This window comes from Manis javanica, chromosome 14, assembly GCF_040802235.1.
Source record: "Manis javanica isolate MJ-LG chromosome 14, MJ_LKY, whole genome shotgun sequence".
Lineage (NCBI taxonomy): Eukaryota > Metazoa > Chordata > Mammalia > Pholidota > Manidae > Manis > Manis javanica.
Genome location: NC_133169.1, coordinates 80,723,916 through 80,744,828, shown reverse-complemented (window position 1 = coordinate 80,744,828; position 20,913 = coordinate 80,723,916). Strand labels below are relative to the sequence as shown.

Genomic DNA, 20,913 nt, shown 5'->3' with positions numbered 1-20,913 from the left:
GGTGGAAATGAGGATGTGGCCTCCTCAGGGGGGGCTCCCTGCCCCTCGGGGGTGGGCCCAGATGCCCAGGGAGCCACACGCTGTCGCTGAACCCCATTGAGTCCATGGAAGACAAGAGCGGGGAGGGGGCAGAGGTCAGCCGCGTTACAGCACATTTACTTAATGTTCTAAAATCCCCATCTGAAAAATTTAGAAGTTTCCCAGTTCCAGGATCTAAGGTACTATCACATCACCTGTTGGCACTGGGATGACTTTATAGCTGGGATAAGGCCCTGGATCGTGGCCTTGTGGTTGTCAGTCCATAAGTAGCCAAAATGCCTCGTCTAGGAGTCCAGCCTGCTGGAAAGGGAAATGGACGCTGACCTCCTGCAGGACTTCCAGAAATGGGGAGTCCACTCACCTCACGGTGGGGTTCCTTGGTGGCTTCTTTCCACCGCATACAGTAAAAGCTGGCAAAACTTTTCTTATTCCTAAGAGGTTCCCGCTACTGGTATGTCTAAATACATGCTGCCCTTTCGTCACAGGCATGCCGTTTTGACGTGTTTTTCAACCTTCTGGAAAGGGAATGGAAGCCCAGGTGGGGCACTGAGGGCTCTGCCAGCTTGTGCTCTGCACAAGACGGGTGGAAGGTGGTCGCGCCGTCCTCTGGCTCAGGGAAGCGTCTTCACAGCACTTCTGAGGGGAAAGGCTTTTAATGCTCTGAAACTCCCACCTTTCTGGTGAGGCCATGTGCCCAGAAACCTGGTCTGATCCTTCTGAGGTAGGGAACCCCTGGGCCATTGAAGAGCAACATGGCTTCACTGGACACAAGAGAGAGAATCAACAGGCAGGCCCTTTAGAGCATTTAGAGAAGAAAATGAAGTTATTTCATCATTGGGCTTTTCAATCCGATCAAAATGATTTTTGGATTTCTCGACAGTGGAAATACTGTTATAAAAACACCTGTTTTTGCTATTTGCTTACATTCCACCTCCACCCCCACCCCTGCCACACACACACACACACACTGGCGTTTTCAAATGAGGAAAAAAAAAAAAACTCTACACCAGTTTTTGTACAAAAATTCAAATGCTTTAAAAATTTTTTTAATAAAACAAAATTCTCATCTGAAAGGCGCCTCACCCACATTTTTTCAGGCCTTGTCAAACAAATTGGGAAATTCTTCCTTTGAAGATCAGTGGCACAGAGAGGACTTTGAACTCTTAGTATCAGGCATTAGCGAGCTGATGGTAGGTTTTATTAAGAATGAAAAGAATTTACCGGTTTTCTTCTCACATTTCTCTCTTACTCCACAAGGAACCTAATCACTAGGTCGTTGTTCAGTGACTGTTCTGGTTCATTCAAATACGTAGAATTGCTTAGACAGGGGAGAAGAGAGGTCTCTTAAGAGACCATCTACCAAACTGCTCAGTCCTGCAGCGTGGCGAGAAGACACAGTTCTGGAAAAAGCCAGAACACTGAAGAGCCTGGGTGTACTAGTCTGCTTGGACTGCCATACCAAGTACCACAGACTGGGTGGCTTAACCAGCAGACCTTTGCTTTCCCACAGTCCTGGAGGCAGGAGGTCCAAGATGAAGGTCCCGGCCAGTTCAGGTTCTGGCGAGGCTCTCTCTCTAGCTCGCACATGGCCGCCTTCTCACTGTGCAGTGTCCTCCGCCCGTGTGCACGGAGACAGGGCTCTCTGGTGTCATTTCTTAGGAGGACACTATGATCCCATCAGATCAGGGCCCCACCCTTATGATCCCTCAACCTCACTGACTTCCCCGGAGGACCGTCTCTAAACACAGGAAGTCGGCAGAAACACGAACATTCAGCTCGTAACAGCGGGTCTGTCACAGTTTGGTTCTTCCCTTTTCAGGACATCCCTTCTCCAGGCCCCATTTCCAGCTCCCACTGGCCGGTCCAAACCTTCTCCGAGCTCCCTACCTCTGGCGTCTGCTTCTCCCCTCCCCAGGACCTTCGTCAGGAGCCCCCGGGTTCCAGGTGTCTCTTCTTAAGCCACAGCTCTGAGTCCTTTCTCTGCACAAAAACTTCAGTGAACCCCCAACAATGCACAGAATTAGGTCCATAATTTTGAGAGTCAGTAAGCACAGTGATCAAAACTGGAGTCAGACTGACTGACATGCAAATTCTGGTTCTGACCTTTAGTAGCTGTGTGATCTTGGATAGATGACTTAACCCCTCTGACCCTCAGGTTCCTCTTCTGTAGAATGGGGGAAATAACAGCTCCTACTCCATCAGGCTGTGATGGAGGCAAAGAAAGGGAATGCTGGTAAGTGCTTCACCTGGCACTTAAAACTAAATAAAATGTCAGCCCTGGTTGGCACTATACTCTATCATCTCCTTGGCAGTCTCGTCCCTTCTAAAGGCCAGTGGCCCCTAAATTTACATCTCGAGCTCCAACCTCTCTCCAAAACTCCCCACAAGGAAAACCAGCTGCCCCTCACATCTCAACAAGCATCTCAGGCTCGTCATGTCTGTAACAGCTCCTGATCCAACCCAGCCTGCTCCATGCACGGACTGCTGGGTCCCAGTTGCTGAAGCTGAAACTGGCATGTTCTTTGATTGCCCCTGTCTCATACCCATGTGCAGTCTGCTAAGAAATCTCCCATGTTCAGAACAGAACCATTTCTCACCACCTCCATGACACTGCCCAGCCCAGGCCACCATCACATCTCCCCCAGAGGCTGCAGTGGCCTCTCAACTGGTCTTCCTGCCTCTACCCTTGCCCTCAAAATGGTCAAGTTTTCACCCAGCACAGAACAATACTTTCAAGACAGAAATCACATCATGTCTCTCCTCTACTCAAAATCTCCCAGAGGCCCCCACACCACTGGGGTGAAGTCCAAAGCTGTACGCTAGCCTTCAAGGTTCAACACAGGCATGCTCAGGGTCAGGCCCCTAAGCACGGCAAGTCCCTCTGCCTGGAATGCTCTTCCTCCAAATATCTACCTGGTTTATGCCTTACATCCCTTTCAAATTGCTCAAATGTCATCTTCTCAAAGAGGCCTCTTCTGCTACCCTGCCAAAAATGAAATTGTAACCTTCCCCCAAACGCACACACAAAGCCCTGGTGGTCCGATCCCCCTCCGGCGGGCACTCACCCCCAGCCCCTCGCACTTACCTCTTCCTAACACACTGCATGCCTTACTTACATATTTCACTGACCTGTGCACTACCTTCCCTGGCTGGGACGGAAACTCACAAGGGAGTGACAGTTATCGGCTGCCTATCAGTAGCAGCAGAGTGGTCAGCACATAATAGTTACTCAGTAAGCATCTGTCAAAGAATGAAGGCTCAGCCATTAACTCACAGATTTATTCAACAAACACCCCCTGAGCATCTCCAAAGCCCATTAGGGCCTCACCCTCTCTAGTCTCTTTCCCAGGACTTCCCCTGCAGAACCTCCTACCAGATGGCCCTGACCTCTCAGTCTACACACCTGTTTCAGATAGACCTTTCCCTGAGGCCTCTCCTGCCCCATCTCCACCCGTGGGAATCCCATATCCTCCAAGGGCCAGTCCGCCTCCTCCTCCTCCTCCAGAAAGCCTTGCCCCCAACAACGGGGTGTCTGCCCGCGCCTTTCCTCCGCACGTTCTTCCATCCTGCGGCATCACCATGTTCCCTGCGAACCTACGAGATTTTCGGTGTCGCAACCACATTTGCTCCTCTCAGTCTTGCCTGCTGTACCAGGTACACCTCGACTGTTCCTGAAAACCTTAGGAGAAAACTAGCATGCATGTGTATCAGCCTATAAATTAAAAAGTCAAAAATAAACCCCAGTTTTGGAGAGTCAGCTAGCTTGGCCCCTTGAGACAAGACTGACATGAAATTATGTAATTACCTTCCTCCTCTCGGCTTGCGGCCTCAACAACAGCCCCAGAAGGAATGTGCTACCCGTCCTCGAGCTGCGGCTCTATAATGCAGCCAAGTGCAGCCTGCCACCCACTGCAGTGACGTGCAGCCCTCCCCTCCTCACCCTGATAACTGTGCCCACCAAGGCCACAGCCACTTCTCCAAGCCCACTAAAAAGAGTCCCATATGGGACTCTGCATTCAGGAAAATAAAAACAATACATTTGTTACAAGCATGAGAATCTACATGGCCCCACACACCAGTTCAACTAGATTTTATCCTTGAAATAATCAGTTATGTTGTTCAATTTCTTGCTCCAAAGGAATGGGACATTCTCATGCATATGATCAAAAACATATCCACCAGTCCTGCCCTGAGACCTCAGTCTGTGGGGAATCCACTAACACACCACCCATGACACCCCAGTGCTCTTGTATCCCCCAAGATTGCTCACCCATGCCCGTCCACATCCACGCAGGAGTGAGTGTGTTTCCAACACTCTGACTCTCGTGCCACTTGCCAGTGGGAGACTGATGGTGCCAAGGTCAGGGGAGGAAGGCAAGGCCCCTGATTTCATCGATTTCCACTCCTTTACTCATCTTCCTAGAGGAGAATGCAGTGGAAGTCATGGAAAGTCAGAGAAGCGGGATTATGTTACATCAGAGGCTCCTCCCCAAGTCAGCAGTGATCCCACAGCCCAGAGCAGCAATCCAAGTTTTATTTGCTCATAAACATTAATGCGATGAAAACTCAAGGCAAGGAACAGGGAAGCCAAATGCCAGGGAGCAAGCAACACCGTAAAACATGGGCACAGGGCAAGGCGGGGAAGATCAGGGCTCTTGGGCAGGGGGCTCTGAATTCTCCCTCCACAGAGGGGCTGTCTCTGCCACTTAGGGGCATAGATCTGGGTAGCTCTTCTAATTCCTTGGAATTCTATAAACACTTTTCTGGAAGAGGAAAACAAAAATAAGTAGCATATTCTTAATGGCCCAACCGCTGCCAAAGATGGTGAAGCCCCAGCAGGCTCTTCTTCCTCCCAGACCAGCCTGAGACTAGGGAGGGATTCCTGTGTCCCTCCGGGTGCAGGGCCAGGATGGCACCCTCCTGGAGACACCCTAAGCCTCGCCCTGCTTTAGCAGCAACAACCTAAGTGATTTTAGGAAAACACATACAACCCCTCCCAGCCTCCACTCTGTCATCTCTGACCCAGGGCACACACTTCTGCCTGCTGCAGGGGCTCAGGGCCGTGTGATTAATGAGAGTGCGTGTGATTAATGAGAGCGCACCAGGAACTGTGCGCGTGCTAAGCTCTCTGTGTGCACCAAGTCATCTGATCCTCGCAACAATCTTGTGAGATGGGGACTATGATCCCCATTTTACAAACAGAGAACCTGAGGCTCAGAACACCGAAAGCCCTGGTCCAAGGTCACACAGCTGGAACATGGCCAAGTCAGTGTGAGCACCCAGGTTTGTGTCAGGAGCCTGTGCTTTTTAAGCCACAATAAGCTATTGGACCTGCTTCCACTCAGGGTCAGGCCCAGGCCTAACACCCAGCAGCCACTGAAGCAAAGCCTGTTCAGCTGAACCTAAGCCCACTTCCTTGGACTCGCACCTCGCGGTAGCAGCCCTAAGGAGGCCTCTTCACCAGACAGGGCTGGAAGAGGCCCCAGGGCTCTTCTTCTCCCTCTGACCAAGAGGGGAGCCAGGGGAGAGGAGAAGCTGCTTCTGACCCTTCCAGCTCTGAATCCACGTTTTTAACTGAGGGAGCAGGGGAGAGCATGTTTCCATTCCCAATTTCTTCTCTCATTTGAATACTGGATTGCCACATGTGGTTGAATTTGTAGAAGCCTGGTTCCCCGGAGGAATTCCCCGAGAAGCCGTCTGCTATGTGCTTCTGAGATGCCTTGGCAAAGGGAAATGTAGGAAGCTAATCAATCATCCGAGGGGGCGCTGCTCACTCTTTCCCTGGGCAATGGGTGTGCACATGCCCTCGAGTATGGGGGCTACATCACCAGGGAGGCAGCGTCAGGCTCTGCAGATGCTCTGGCCATTCCAGGGTCACCTCTGAGTTGGGTCAGGTCACGTCTGTCCAAGCCAGAGGCCAGGGCAGTGGAGAGCCAGGACAGAGGGCCAGGCAAGGCTTTGGACAGGCACACTCCAACAGAAATGCCAGGGAGCTGCAGCTGTGTCTGTACCCAGAATGGACCCCACCTCAGATGCAGATGGGGATGCAGACATAACAATGGGGGGACACCCAACAGGAGTCAAGTCACAGAGCTCTTCCCCTCCCTCCCAGATCGGCTCAGAAATGTGGCTGGTCAGTGACCCTTGGCCCTAGCCCCAGCGGCATCTCTGCAGGCAGGAAGGCCTGGGCCTGCCCAAGCCACAGTAGGCCACACTTAGATGGGCCCTATAGGTACAGCCCTCCCCTTCAGGATAGCCACTGGGTACAATTTATCTCCCTAGGAATTGAGGCAACATTGGTAACAAACGTGTGAACAGACGAACTGCCTTCTAAGCAGAAGCCTATTGCCTAGACTTAATGAGCCCCAGAACACCTGTCCACTGCGTGATTTTATCAGTGGAGAAACCCGAGGCCTAAGAGGAACAAGCATTTGCTCAAAGATATACTACAGGTGTCCCAGGGCTCCATCCCAACATGTGCCAGAACCACATCGTCCCAGGCTCCGGCTCAGCGGTGCCCACCTGCCCAGCCAGCAGGCAGAAGAAGGCCACCCTGGAGCCGCTCCTGACCCCTCTCAAGGAAGAGCCCACCTCTCGTTCCTCCTCCCTCCTCAGGTCCCTCGGCTCCTCTCTCCAAGCTCGGGGGCATTCTGTCACACATTCAGGCTGCCCCTGGTGCCTTGACAAAAATTATTTCAAAATTGGAAGAATTTCCTATATTATTTCATCACTATATGCAAAAAAGGCGATGAGAACAGCTCCTGGAGCCTGCGCTGCTGCAGGGCAGGGGGGATTCGACAGATGGAGCGTCTCTGCTCACATTCTGTGTCCTACGGAGCTTCCTGGGCTTAGGTGAGCTTCATTTGGCCGTGAAGGTCACTGTACAGACTGGCCACTGGGCCAAACGCTCAGGCTGAACCAGGAAGCAATGGGTCTGCAAACTCAGGCAGGCGGAGGGCTCGCAGAGCAGCAGCGAGCAAACAGATGCATCTGCGCTCTGACTCCAGCAGGCCTGCTCCAAGCTCCGACGAGGCTACAGCAGGCCAGACGATAAACGCGCTGCCTAACTTTCACTCTGGGTAGAGATTCAGAGCTTGTGAGTCCATAAGGTAGTTAGCGTGAGGATGTAAAATTATCAAAGGGCCCCCAGGTGTGTATGTGGGACAGGAGACTTATGTAGGACTTCAGTAGGCTTTCTGTAACAAAAGGGATCGGGGGTCAAACACGGTTAGGAAACACAGGTTTAAAGGGAGTTTAACAGATTTCTCTTGCAGGAGGACTTCTAGGAGCCTCTGAAATGCTAATGTTCATTGGGAATCTCCAAGGAAGCATAAGACATGGTGCTTCCCAATATTCAACGGGCCATAGGCAGCTTTAAGAGAGCATCTCTCAGGATTTGTACCGAATAGAACCTTTGGAAACTCAGTGAAATGGCGTCTCCTCTTTTGGGAAACATTGTGTCCTCTTTTGTGATGCCTAAATTCCCCACTGGAACCATCAGTGAGTAAGGAAGCTACAGTGCCCGAGCCTGGCATTCACATGGACATGTGCCATGTGGATGTACATATGTGGGACACATCTTCTCTGAGGACCCATGGGACTCCTAAGCACTAAAGGCCCTGTGTACCCCATCTTCTCTCTAGTCCCCATCCTTCTACTACACCACCCAGTCCTTCTTCTTCTACCCGAAGCACTTCCCCACATGTCCCTTACACAGCTGTCTCTCACATAAGCACACAAGTCTCTTTTTCAGGCACAGAGAAACATATCTGTGCTACCAGATTAAGGAAGAAAGCCAAAATGGTTTGAGAAATCTTAGAAATGAAGAGCTGCCATCCCTAGCACCACCGAGGGCCAGACCATGTTACGCCCAGGGCCTTGTCCTCCTCATGACCCCTCCCCTCTCAGCCCTTCTCAGGGGTCAGTCTCAACCCTGTGTAGCCCCAGGGCCGGGGCACCCTGTTTCCACTGCCCTTTCCCAAGCTCCCAGCCTGCCCCTCACTCCTCTTTGACCCAAAAGCCCACCTCATCCCTCGGACAGTGCTTTGCTCCCCAGATGTGCTCTGAGGTCAACCAGTCTCCCCAGAGGCCCTCTGCAAACCTCAGGACAATCGGCTCCCTGAACCCAGCACACACCCACAGAAGCCCAGATCCACCTAACTCCTCCCTGTCACTCATCTGTCACACATCTGTCACCCAAGGGCAGCGCTGGCCCCAAAGCACCTCCTCCATGGAAGGACCCAGCAGCAACTGCGGCTGAAGCAGAACGGGTGGCACCCAAAGCGTCAGGCACAACCTCACTGCGCCCTCCATGCACCTGCGGGCACGGCCCACCCAGTGCTGTCGCTCGTCACATCTTCCCCTTCTGGGGTGATGTGTTCCTTCACAGGTTTCTCTTCATCAGGTTGAAAAGAAGCAAAAATAATATTTCAGTCTGTGTGCTCTGGGATTCCAACAAATGGGTTCTAGACATTCAAAATGTTAACATCCTTGAAATTCAGCGAATCCCACCACCTCATTTCCCAGAGGAGCAAACTCGGGCTGAGAGGGGCGAGCAGAGCTCTGAAAGGAGGGGTCTGCAAAGGAAGTTTTTAAAAGTACCAAGATTTATTACTATGAACACATGAATGATTCTTGTGTATGTGGCTCCTGGACATGGCTTTATGTCAGCTCAGCAATGAGACTAGAGTTAGACAGAAAACTTCTAAAACAATCACACAAACCTGCATTTCCACAGAGAAAGCAGAACAGAAACTACACCCAAGAGGCACAGGGCTCAGCCCTCCCCTCCTCTCCGTCAAGCTTTGCTCATTGGGCTCCTACCCAGGCCCCCTCACTAAAGCCCACAGTGGCTGTACATAATCATACCAGGGAAGGTCCAGGATGACTGAGATCCCAGGAAGCCTCCTGTCCACCCCCAGATCAATGGATTTCTACAGCCTCATGCTCTCTAAATTCAGCACGCTTCACATGGATAATGTAGCTGTCTGCTTCCTATCTGTCTCCCGCCACCCCAAGAACATGGACCTTAGCTGTAGTATCCCAGCCTAGAGGCCTAGAATTAATGAGCAGAAGGATGGATAGATGGGTGGGTGGGTGAATGGATAAAGGATGATGGGTGGATGGGTAGATGGGCGGGTGGATGGATGGACAGACGGACAGGTGATTGGGTGGATGGATGGATGGACAGATAGATGGATGCAGCCCCAGGACAGAGACATGACAAGTGGGGAGCTCCAGCTCCCCACTGGCACCTTGGCCATGAAGTAAGAAGGGAAGGGGCAACCGATGTTCTGCAGACTCTGCCCCTGGCACTGAGCGCCCTTCTCTCCCAGCACAGACCACAGCCTGCTGGGGGAAAACCAGAGACGGACATGAAACAGCAGCATAGGGTCCCTAGCCACAAATATGCTTGGGCCATGCAGGGGCCATGGGCCACAGGAGGCCAGTGAGGGCTGGGGTACCAGGAAAGGGAAAGGACTCCACAAAAACGCTTAACTTTGGAAAGGATGGTGCTGAGAAGTGGCCGTTCCAAGTAAGGGAGCAGTGGAAGCGAGGGCAGAGGGGGGCCGAAGCATGTGCTGGCAGAGCAGGAGCCAGAGGAGCCCAGCCTGCCGCGCCGAGCAGGCGCGCAGGGGCCTCCTGCTTCCTCTGCCCACGGCCCGCGGCCCGCCCCACAGCTGGCATTTTCTCCTTCCTCCCTCAAAAATATTTCCCTTTCTCAAAATTACTCCTTTGCAGCACTTTCTTTAGGGGCTTTTAATGGCTTTTGAAATATAAGCCTGGAGTTGCAAATGCTGCCTGGCCAATTTGCCGAAATGCTTCACCTCTCCAGATATTCCTTCTAAAATGACTTTCCTTCTTCCACCACAGAGTCTTTGGAGCAATGGGCCTTTTAATCAACAATTACAAGAAGTTTTAAAAATCACTTTTAAAAGGCTGTCACAGCGAGCCTCTATTTTCCCATTTTCCCTACTCCTGAGGGACTGCCTGGTGGTGGCAGAAGGCAGGCACTGGAGGGAGTGGGTGGGAGGCAGCGGCCTTCATCCGTCACCCGGGGACAGGCGGCTGGCGCCTGGGGGCCCTCAGGGCGCATGTCTGCGGCCTGGGCAGCGCTGGCCTGATTCATCACGGGCAGGCTGTCACCTCCACCCCACTGGGTTTCTCTGTCAGCCGCTGCCTGTCCTCTTGCCGACCTCCAGATGTTCCAGTTCCTGTGGGCCCGGCCTGGTCCCCCACAAGCCCACCCACAGACGCCCACTGCCACGACTGCACCCACCGACTCTGGGTGAGCTCCCACACTGCATCTCCAGCCCAGGCGCTTGCACCCAACTGGTCCCCTGGCAGCTCCTCACACACAAAATGTCCAAGACAGAACACGTGTGCCTGCGTTTATTTCCCCCAAGTGGGCTTCCCCCCAGCCTTCCACGTCTCGGTGACCGGCACTGCCATCCACCGAGGCTGCAGTTACCGACTCCTCTTTCTCTCCCCACCCCACACCCCATCCGTGTCCATCCGTGGGTCCGGATGACTGCACCTCCAAACCACATCCTGAATCCAGCTCTCTGCCACCACCTCCACTGCCAACAGTCTCGTCCAAGCACCACCATCTCTCCCTACCCACCAGCCCAGCCTCCCCAGCTCTGCTCCACACAGCGGCCGGGGGGTCTCTCCTGCGGTAGCACGATGGCAGCAGTGCCCCCACCGGCTGGCACCCAGGCCTTGACTGGACAGCTTCAGGTGTGGTCAGGGGAAGCGCTCTCCTCCCTGCCAGGTGACCAGCACTCAGAGGCGGCACGGAGGAGCCTGGAGGCAGCCATTCCTCAGGCGCTCATAGCTCAGGGCTCCGAGGGGATGGCCAACTGGGGAGGGGGAGCAAATGGAGACCCGATCCCCCAGCGTGGCCTCCATGCCCTCTAATATTGCCCGTTCCAGGCTATTCACCCAGCCCTTTCCACACGGCAGCCCCACTCTCCCTGCTCAGAGCCCAGCATCCGAACTCATTTCCCTATTCCCCAGCCCGGTCACCTCATCAAAATCTAAAGCCCAGCCATCCTTCAGCTCTCAGCTTCACATCCCCTTCACAAGGAAGCCCCCCTGCCCCACGGGCCAGGGCAAACCTGGATTGCCTGAACAGCCTGGGCTGCCCTCTGGAGCCCGTGTCCCACCACCACTGAGTAACATACTCATCCACGGGCGATGCCTTTGTTTTCTTGCTGACTTTCCTGCTGGTCTTTAAGCTCTGTGCGGGTCAGAGTCGGTTTGTTTTCTTTGTGGTTAATCCCAGGGCATTGCACACAGGAGGGTCTCCGTCCATACTGACTGAATAAATGCATACTTCTGCAATCCCTAAGTAGGAGGTTGTCAGAAGCCAAGAAATCAAGAAGGAAAGAGAGGGAAGAGCATCTGGATCCCTCCTGGATGGCAGATACTCCAGCAGAAAACCCACACAGCTCAGAAGTCTCGTTACTCTCAAACACAGTATCTATGGAAAGCCCAAATATGGCATTTAAAGGTAAGTTCATGGCAAATACGACATAACTGAGGGAGCAAGGGGCTGTGCAATTCCCCAGGGAGGAGTCTAGCTGCTCTGCCGCACCCGCCCGTTACACCTGCTGGCCGCCCTCAGCCTGCCCAGAGCTGGAGAAGGGCTCAGCTGGATCCCGGGTACACAGGAAGTCACGCTGAGCAGGCCGAGGGCTCCCATGCCGCAGTTCTTCCTGCCTGTCACCATGGCCCCAGCCCAGGCCTCTTCTGCTTCTCTTTGGTTCTCTTTAGAAATAGGTTGCTCTCCCTGAGACTTTTATTCCTTTGGGGAACCATCCCTCCCGCTCTCCTGCAGAGACCAGCTCTGCAGTCCAGCTGAACCCAGGAGGGGTGGGTGGGAGATGCAAGAAACAGAAAAACACAGAGACATACAAGAAACACACAGAGATCAAAGTTGGAATCAAAACCACCTGACGGCGACCAGCGGCGCAGAGGTGTTTCACAGCACAGCTCATATACACAGGCTCACTTCCGTGAGCCGCCCACAATGATCTCACTCCCAGGCTGACCTCACATTCCGTGTTCTCATTTCCAGATCCAGTGTTCTCAATTCTGCCTTTCCACATCTCCCCTTCTTTCTTTAATAGAAACCTCAAATGTGGATAAATACAATAAAGATTCTACACAGCAGAAGGTCTCCCAACACAGCCCTTCCCTTCAGCTGCCTTTTCCCGGTGGTTCAAGATAGAAGCAGGAAACAAATATGTGTGCAATGAGGGAGCAGCTACTGTTAGTCAGGTCTCTGTTCACTACATGGGTCCCGATCTGGGCTGGGCATGGGCAGCGAAGCAGCCATGGGGACAGGAGACCTCTTTCAGACGTGGTGAGGGGTCAAGCCTCTGCAAGGATGGGAGTGGGAGGGTCTGTGCCCCACCTCTTTTGATCCCCAGGTCCTCTCCTGATGGCCCCTTTGCAACTGTGCCTGTCTTAGGTTCTTCCTCCCTTGAGGAATCTTACCCGTCTCTGGCTAACCAGCCATCCTCCAGGGCCAGCAGGGTGATGTGAGGCATGCAAGGGAGAGGGGAATAGTGTCCCCCAAGAGGTTCAGTTCTCTGTCTCCTTGGTTGTCTATGCCTCAGTGGCCTCGACACCTCAACACCTGTCTTGGGATACCCTTGCCTGCTGGTGGGGCCACAGCTCTGTTCACATCTTGGGGAATCCAGGTTTCATCTACAAGGAGGGCCCAGCTCACAGCACTGGACAAGAGAGACAGATGGCATGGTACCTGCCTCTTGACACAGGGCAACTCCATGTACAGGGCATATACAAGACACCCTTTGTTGGCAATGGAAGATGCCCTTCCTGGAACAACAGGGTAGGGAGATTCTAGAAAGGGCTGTGTTTAGGAAGGAAGAAGAAAGGTGACAAAACCAGCAAACAGAAAGAAAGGTGAGCAGATTGGAAAGACCTCAGGGCAAAGCTGTGCTCTCTCTCCCTTCTTTCTTTAAATGAAGCCATAAGCCATGCAGGTTCAATCGGTCTGTGTGGATTCTCTTCATGAGGGCTCGCCAGCTGACTAATAATAAACAGAAAAAAACGATTATCACCAACACCAAAGCCAGCAGATATCAGAGAGCCTGTTTCAGCATATGGAATGGGTTAAAGCCCTTAAGATGTTCCAGGACTTGTTCCGCCAGCTCTCGGCGATCTATTATATCCAATCAGGCATTTTGGATGTCTAGTATTTTTTTGATGCAAGTTATGTAGGTCGAGACTAAAGTTCGTATGTTGCCATAGTCCTAGGAGATGGCTGCGAATTTTGTTCCATTCCCATTGGGAACTGTCATAAGGTGCACTGGCAACACAGATGCTTTTAAATGCAGCATGGCATCGGAGCTGCAACTGCCACTGGACGGTTCCCACCTCATCACCCACGGCTATCACTGTACTTTCCAGGGCGGCAGGTTGGTGCTCTATCTTTACGTCAACGGCCTCTTGAGTTTCTAGAGCTTGAGAGGCGTTACGGGCCAACTGACTGACTGAGGTTCTGCCAGCAGCTGCTAGGTTTCCTTTGAGCATCTCCTACTTCAGTGCTACAGGCAGATGAGATCATCTTTGCACCTTCCCATGCGGTTACATTTTCAGATTTCCCAAATATAGCATCTGACCTTTGCTTTCCCCAACCCCTCCTCCAACAGCCGTGTGAGCCCTAGATCCCTACAGTCAATCCTGTTCTGCTCATGGTGCCTAACATGGCTCCCGTCTCCTTTCCCCGAAAGGACTTTGCCTTCATCCTGGAGCCAGGGCAGCAAGACCCAGGCCAGGCCTCCCCACAGAGGGAGAGGTGGGGGCTGGCCTGGCACTGGTGAGAAGAGCCCTCCCTCTAACGCCTTGTGTGGCCACACTGTCCTCAGGACCTGCAGGACACTGGGCCACCGATCTCATGCAGTGCCTACCACACCACGGTGAGTCAGCACAGCTGAGGACGGCGTGGCCACGGAAAACATGGATCCCACCAAAGATAAGGGAACTTAGGCTGGTGGGTGCACCATGGTTGAAAACATGCACAAACTGTAAAACTGTATCTCTGACCCCCAAACACTGAAAGGGCAAGATGGAACAATCCATATCAGGAATAATAGAGTCCAACTTCTAATTAACTGACCGTCTACACGATCCAGAAAGGTGTACGGGGGAGTCATTCATGCTGGCAGTGCTCACACAGTTACCTGTGTGGAGCCCTCCCTGGCTGGGACTTCCCAACTCTCCTTGCCTCTCAGCACTGCCCCTTCTGGGCCCTTGTCATGCCACTCAGAGAGCCTTTCTTCTAATGCCACCCCAATACCACTGTCTCTTCAGTTACTTAAGCGCCCTGTTTGTGCCTTCTTGAATCCCACCTTTGACCCCCTCAGTCTTCAAACTCAGGACTCCTTTATCCAACTCCCCATGTCCCCCCACCGATTTTTCAGTTCCTTTCTCATGACGTTTAAGAATGTGTCGGAGCCAGGCTCCCAGGGAGAGAAGGAAGGAGAGCTTGGTGTTCCTGAGAAAACATCCACTGGACAAGGAGCCAGCCTGCATGCCATTATGCAGAAAGAGCCTCTGCCTCCAGGTACCCTTTGAGGTCTCCCAGCTCAGCACGTGCCCCATAAAGAAGGTGTGCATGATGCTCCAGCCAGAGGGGAAGAGAAGAGCAAAAGGGACAAACCAACCTACCCCATGCACATGTGGAAAAACACGGGCAGCATTTTCACTGCTGCATCGGGGTGATGAGATTACAGAGTTAGTTTTAGGATTCCTAGTTCATATTAGATTTTTTTAAACAAAAATAAAAAAATATATAATGAGATCATTAGGTCTCTTAGGTCTTCCTTCAGCGGGTGCAGAAATTAACCCAGGCAACACTATAAGAGAAGCATTGTCCGTCCCCTCCTTCCCTGAGCAGCTGTCGTACTTCTGGAATGGCCTGTGTCCTACTCTCCACTCAGTTCTCCCAACAGACCTGACACACCCATAGTGCAGTGATTTTAGCACTGTTTTCAGTTAAGAAACATTCAGGCACATGGAGACTACGGGCATAGCCTCACTCTCAGCCTTTAGTTCCCTATCAGACTAAGTTGTTAGTTCAAGGTCACTGCTCTCTATCTCAAATTTATCATCTCCATGGGACAGAATGTTTGAACTGAGTTAACACTGCAGTCAGGACTAGAGCCCAGGCTCCCCATCTCCCTGTAAGAAGGTCCTTTTCAGTTCATAACCCCATATATACAACCTAATGGAATTTACTAGAATCCCCCCAGCCAATATTCCTAACATCTCTTTTACCTTCTGTTCTAAAAACCTGTCAAACTCATCATCTCTGCCCCACAAAACAAATTTATTTTTTGAGTCATATAGGAAAAAATTGAAGGTGAAATGCTGTTGAGGGTAGAGGCTTTTGTATTGGTGCCAGGCATCTGTGAAATCTAATGGAGCCATTCTTTGACAACATTATCTGTGTTTGGCTAATTTGGTGGAGCAGACAATGTCCTCTATTGAGCAGGAAGACTAGAATGCACAGTCCTAAAAAAGCAGAGAGTTGGCCCATCGTGGGTAATTTGCTTCCACTATTCATTCTACAGATGGGCACTCCATTACAGAGACGTTTCCAGGTAAATTTCCATTCATTCTTTTATCAACTCCACACATCCATTTTATCACATTTATTTTATCAATGAAATAGTCATTTTTAAAATAGCTTGAAGCAAAGATGCATGTCAGCAAACAAAAGGGCAGGCTTCTGTATCACACTGTATTTTTTCCTAGTTGTTTGTTCTTTCACCATCCAGAAAGCTCTGTGACTAATTCATTCCTCTGGCCCCCTCTTACCAAATATTTTCCTATTCATGCAGCCCAGAGTGGCTCTCTGATGAGCAGCAGACAGAGGAAACCTGAGCGCTACATTCAGGGTCCTGGACCCAGCTCCTGGTCCTATCCCCTGCATTGTTATACTGGAGCTACTCTCTGCAAATCTTTCCCCTGTGCCAGCTGACTCAATGTTATGCTTTGTCCCTAGAGGGTTCTGGGGGACACTGAGTCAATAGTGGCAAGAAGACACTTTCCTTTTGAAGCCCATTTCTCCTTTCTTTTCATTAACCTGGCAAGCCAGACAACTGGTGTGTGGAAGGCCTGCTGGTGCTAACTTTGGAAATACCCCCTGTCAGTGGTCTGCTCTGATGCACGTGTCAGAATGCTGTGGAACCCTGTCTCACTTACATCATAATGGCCCTCCTGCTGTACCTAAGCACCAGCCAGGCCAGTGAATGAGTGAGTGAGTGAGTGAGTGAGTGAGGAGAGAGCCTCTCCAGTTGTTCGTTCTTGAATATACTGACCTGCTTCTTGGCTGTCATCACTTGAACCTCTAGCAGCAGAGTTCCAGGGAGGAAGGCACCTGATTTTAAGTCACTCTCTGAAGTGCTGAGCCATGAAGCACAAACGAAAAAGGAAACATCTTGAAACCACACGTTCCCCCAAAGTTGCCAGGATGTCAGGAGGTGTGTCTCAGTGATAACCTATGAGCATTGGGGATGTAGAAACTGTCTTATAAAGAAAAAAGGAATGAAGATTCCTACCTATGGGAGAGAAAGGGCAGGAAGGCGGGAGGGAGGAAAAGGTGTGGGTGCGCCGGTCTTTCTAAGAGATCAGATCATCTGAGGGTCGAGAGGAGGTTCCTGTGATTAGGTCCTTGTTTCTGTGGCATAGGACCTGTGTTCCCTACATCATGCCGCTCTGGGTTACTGTATCACAGATGTAGTGACTGATTAGTATAATTTTTCTAATATAATGTATTTCCCTTTATTTCTCTTTTTTACAAAACTGAGGCCATTTGTTAAGTAAATGGATATTGTTATAAGTTTTCCAATAGTATTTTTTCCAGTTAATGAAGAAAGTGTGGCTCAAAGAGGTAAGTGAAAAAGTAGGAAAAAAGTTTGAGTACCTAAAATTGGAGGTGCAGGGGTGAGAGTGTGAAGTCACACAGAAAATGGATTGATTTCTTAGACTGTCTCCGACATAAAGACCTTTCGTTCACTGTCTCAGGGCACAGAGCTGTAAATGTGAGGCTCCTTTATGAAATGTAAGGAAAAAACCAGCAGGATACACACACACACACACATGCATGCACACACATGTACACACAATACCATTTAACCACAATGGTTGAATTGAGAAAGCTTGGCTCTTTCTGGAAAAACGGGAACCTGAAATTTCCGGTGACTGTGATGTTTAAAAAGTAAACAGGTCCTACGAGGAAGAGCCAATGCTCAGGAACGGGAGGGGACAGATCAGGACCAAAACCGAGGGTCCCAGTGGTGGCTCATGAAGAGAACGTGACATCTGGATTTCAGCACACCCCAGGGGGGCCTTGGGGAGAGGCTTGGGAAGTGAGTCTGTCTGCAATCCAGCTTCAATACAAACAGTGCCTGTTTAGAGATTTTCAGTGTGAACTACAAGACATGCCAAACACATTCACACCAATTCACACATACACACATATACAGCATCACTAAGCCAATGGGAAGACACAGAGTAATTCTAATATAATGGCTTCTTAATATGTACCAACTCGAATTATTTGCTTCTCAAAACTCATTATATCACTAAGGGAGTAGCTTCATTAGTTGAAGAGTTTCTCTCAGGTAATGCCTTATCCTCACCCTTGGGGAGATTTAGTAATGTGGTGACCCTAGATACATATAGTACATATACTAATTGTCTTTTGTTCAATCCATATCATTGTTTCTCAAGTTTTGACATGAAGTTCAAGATAAAAATTCACGTTGATGGTAGAATTTGTATTGGGTAAAAGGGATCCCCCCCTCAGCAGTGGTCTGCTCTGATGCACGTGTCAGAATGCTGTGGAACCCTGTCTCACTTACATCATAATGGCCCTCCTGCTGTACTTAAGCACCAGCCAGGCCAGTGAGTGAGTGAGTGAGTGAGGAGAGAGCCTCTCCAGTTGTTGGTTGTTATTGAATATACTGACCTGCTTCTTGGCTGTCATCACTTGAACCTCTAGCAGCAGAGTTCCAGGGAGGAAGGCACCTGATTTTAAGTCACTCTCTGAAGTGCTGAGCCATGAAGCACAAACGAAAAAGGAAACATCTTGAAACCACACGTTCCCCCAAAGTTGCCAGGATGTCAGGAGGTGTGTCTCAGTGATAACCTATGAGCATTGGGGATGTAGAAACTGTCCTATAAAGAAAAAAGGAATGAAGATTCCTACCTATGGGAGAGAAAGGGCAGGAAGGCGGGAGGGAGGAAAAGGTGTGGGTGCGCCGGTCTTTCTAAGAGATCAGATCATCTGAGGGTCGAGAGGAGGTTCCTGTGATTAGGTCCTTGTTTCTGTGGCGTAGGACCTGTGTTCCCTACATCATGCCACTCTGGGTTACTGTATCACAGATGTAGTGATTGATTAGTATAATTTTTCTTTCATAATGTTTTTCCCTTTACTTAATTTTTTACAATGTTACAAGTTTTCCAATAATACTTTTTCCAGTTAATCATGCAAAGTATGGACCGAAGAGGTAAATGTAAAATTAGGAAAAAGGTTTGAGTGCCTAAACTTGGAGGTGCAGGGATGAGTGTAAAGTCATACAGAAAATGAATTGATTTCTTAGATTGTCTCAGACATTGAGACCTTTCTTTCATTGTCTGAGACTATAGACATGTAAATGTGACGCTACTTAATGAAAGAGGAAAACCAGCAGGACACACACACACACACACACACACACACACACACACACACACACACAAATACCATTTAAGCAGGACAGTAGAATTGAGAAAGTTTGGCTCTTTCTGGACAAACGGGAAACTGAAATAGTTGTAGTGACTGTGAGGTGACTGTGTGTCTTCCCCTGGCTTATACAGCATAAGTAAGCCAGGGGAAGACAGAGAGCAGTTTCTAATATAATGGCTTCCTTAATATGTACCAGGTCCAATTATTTGCTTCTCAAAACTCAAGATTCATTAGTTGGAGTAGAGTTGGGCAGGACCCTCAGGTCCGGACCTGAGTAGAGACATACCTGGTCCGAGACCCCCGCACAGCAGTATCTTTTCATAGCCGATGTTCTCAAGTTCAACCCCATACAGACCCATCTGCACCCCCGATCATCATCATTCACTTCCTTGTCATCTTCCACATGCATCTGAGTTCTCTGCTCTGTTTTTGTCGCAACCATACAAAAGTGCTGCATTAGTTGTCCCTGTGTTTTAATGTCACGTGAACACAAATGCACAGTACATGTTTTGTGTCAACTTCTCTTCACTCTCTGTACTTGTGTTTGTAATAATCATCCATGATATATGTGACTGTAGTTCCTTCATTCTTTGCATATAAATAGTGTCTTTATTGATTATAATTTCACAAGCATTTTGGTTACTTTCAATCTGGGGCTACTCTAAAAGGTGATATTCTGAACATTCTATTCTTCAGGGGCTTCATCTTTCCCTGAAGCCTCTGGGGAAGTGATGGGCAAAGAGCTGCAAAAGAGACAATGGGTTCTTGAAATACATGAGCCTGTTCCCTACAGTTGGGAAAATTCACTAAATGTTGGAGCTGTATGGAATCACAAAGTGTTCCCAAACCCAAACCTTACATATGTACATAAGTTATACGGTACTGCTAAGGTAGGACACTTAAGCATGTTCTATGGAGCAGACATGGGTCTAAGCCTGTTTCTCTCAGGTAATGCCTTATCCTCACCCTAGGGAGATTTAGTAATGTGGTTACTCTAGATACATACAGTAATTGTCTTTTGTTTAATCCATATCATTGGTTCATAAGTTTTGATATGAAGTGCAAGATAAAAATTCAAGTTGATGGTAGAGTTTGTGTTGGGTAAAAGGGATCCCCCCATCCCCCATCAGTGGTCTGCTCTGATGCACGTGTCAGAATGCTATGGAAACCTGTCTCACTTACATCATAATGGCCCTACTGCTATGCTTAAGCACCAGTGGCCAGGCCAGTGAGTGAGTGAGTGAGTGAGTGAGGAGAGAGCCTCTCCAGTTGTTGGTTGTTATTGAATATACTGACCTGCTTCTTGGCTGTCATCACTTGAACCTCTGGCAACAGAGTTCCAGGGAGGAAGGCACCTGATTTTAAGTCACTCTCTGAAGTGCTGAGCCATGAAGCACAAACGAAAAAGGAAACATCTTAAAGCCACATGTTCTGCCAAAGCTGCCAGGACGTCAGGAGGTGTGTGTCAGTGATATTCTCTGAGCATTGGGGATCTAGAAACCGTCTTCTAAAGAAAAAAGGAATGAAGATTCCTACTTACGGGAGAGAAAGGGCAGGAAAGCAGGAGGGAGGAACAGGTGGGGGTGCGCCGGTCTTTCTACAGGATCAGATCATCTGAGGGTCAGAGAAGGTTCCTGTCACTAGGCCCTTGTCTGTGTGGCGTAGGACCTGTGATCCCTACATCATGGAACTCTGGGTTACTGTACCACAGATGTAGTGATTGATTAGTATAATTTTTCCTTCATAATGTATTTCCCTTCATTTCATTTTTTACAATGTTACAAGTTTTCCAATAATACTTTCTCCAGTTAATGATGAAAGTGTGGCTCGAAGTGGTAACTGAAAAATTAGGAAAAAGGTTTGAGTGCATAAAATTGGAGGTGCAGGGATGAGTGTAAAGTCATCCAGAAAATGAGTTGACTTCTTAGATTGTCTCAGACATTGAGACCTTTCTTTCATTCTCTTAGAGTACAGACATGTAAATGCAAGGCTTCTTTATGAAAGAGAAAAACCAGCAGGACACACACACACACACACACACACACACACACACAAACACCATTTAAGCACGATAGTAGAATTGAGAAAGTTTGGCTTTCTGGAAA

General features: G+C 49.9%; 1 long non-coding RNA gene across 4 annotated transcripts; it reads right to left on the bottom strand.

Moving 5' to 3' along the window:
- Positions 1-1,124: 1,124 nt before the first annotated feature.
- LOC140846095 (uncharacterized) lies at positions 1,125-20,240 on the bottom strand. Of its 4 annotated transcripts, XR_012124989.1 has the most exons (7): positions 20,105-20,240; positions 19,095-19,231; positions 18,050-18,134; positions 16,398-16,577; positions 12,995-13,102; positions 4,310-4,458; positions 1,125-2,242 (listed from the first exon to the last, which is right to left on the bottom strand). It is a non-coding gene; the product is annotated as an uncharacterized lncRNA (long non-coding RNA). The 4 variants fall into 4 exon arrangements; XR_012124988.1 differs by lacking the exon at positions 20,105-20,240 and having other exon boundaries at positions 19,095-19,387; XR_012124990.1 differs by lacking the exons at positions 12,995-13,102; positions 20,105-20,240 and having other exon boundaries at positions 19,095-19,387.
- Between the last annotated feature and the right edge of the window lie 673 nt (positions 20,241-20,913).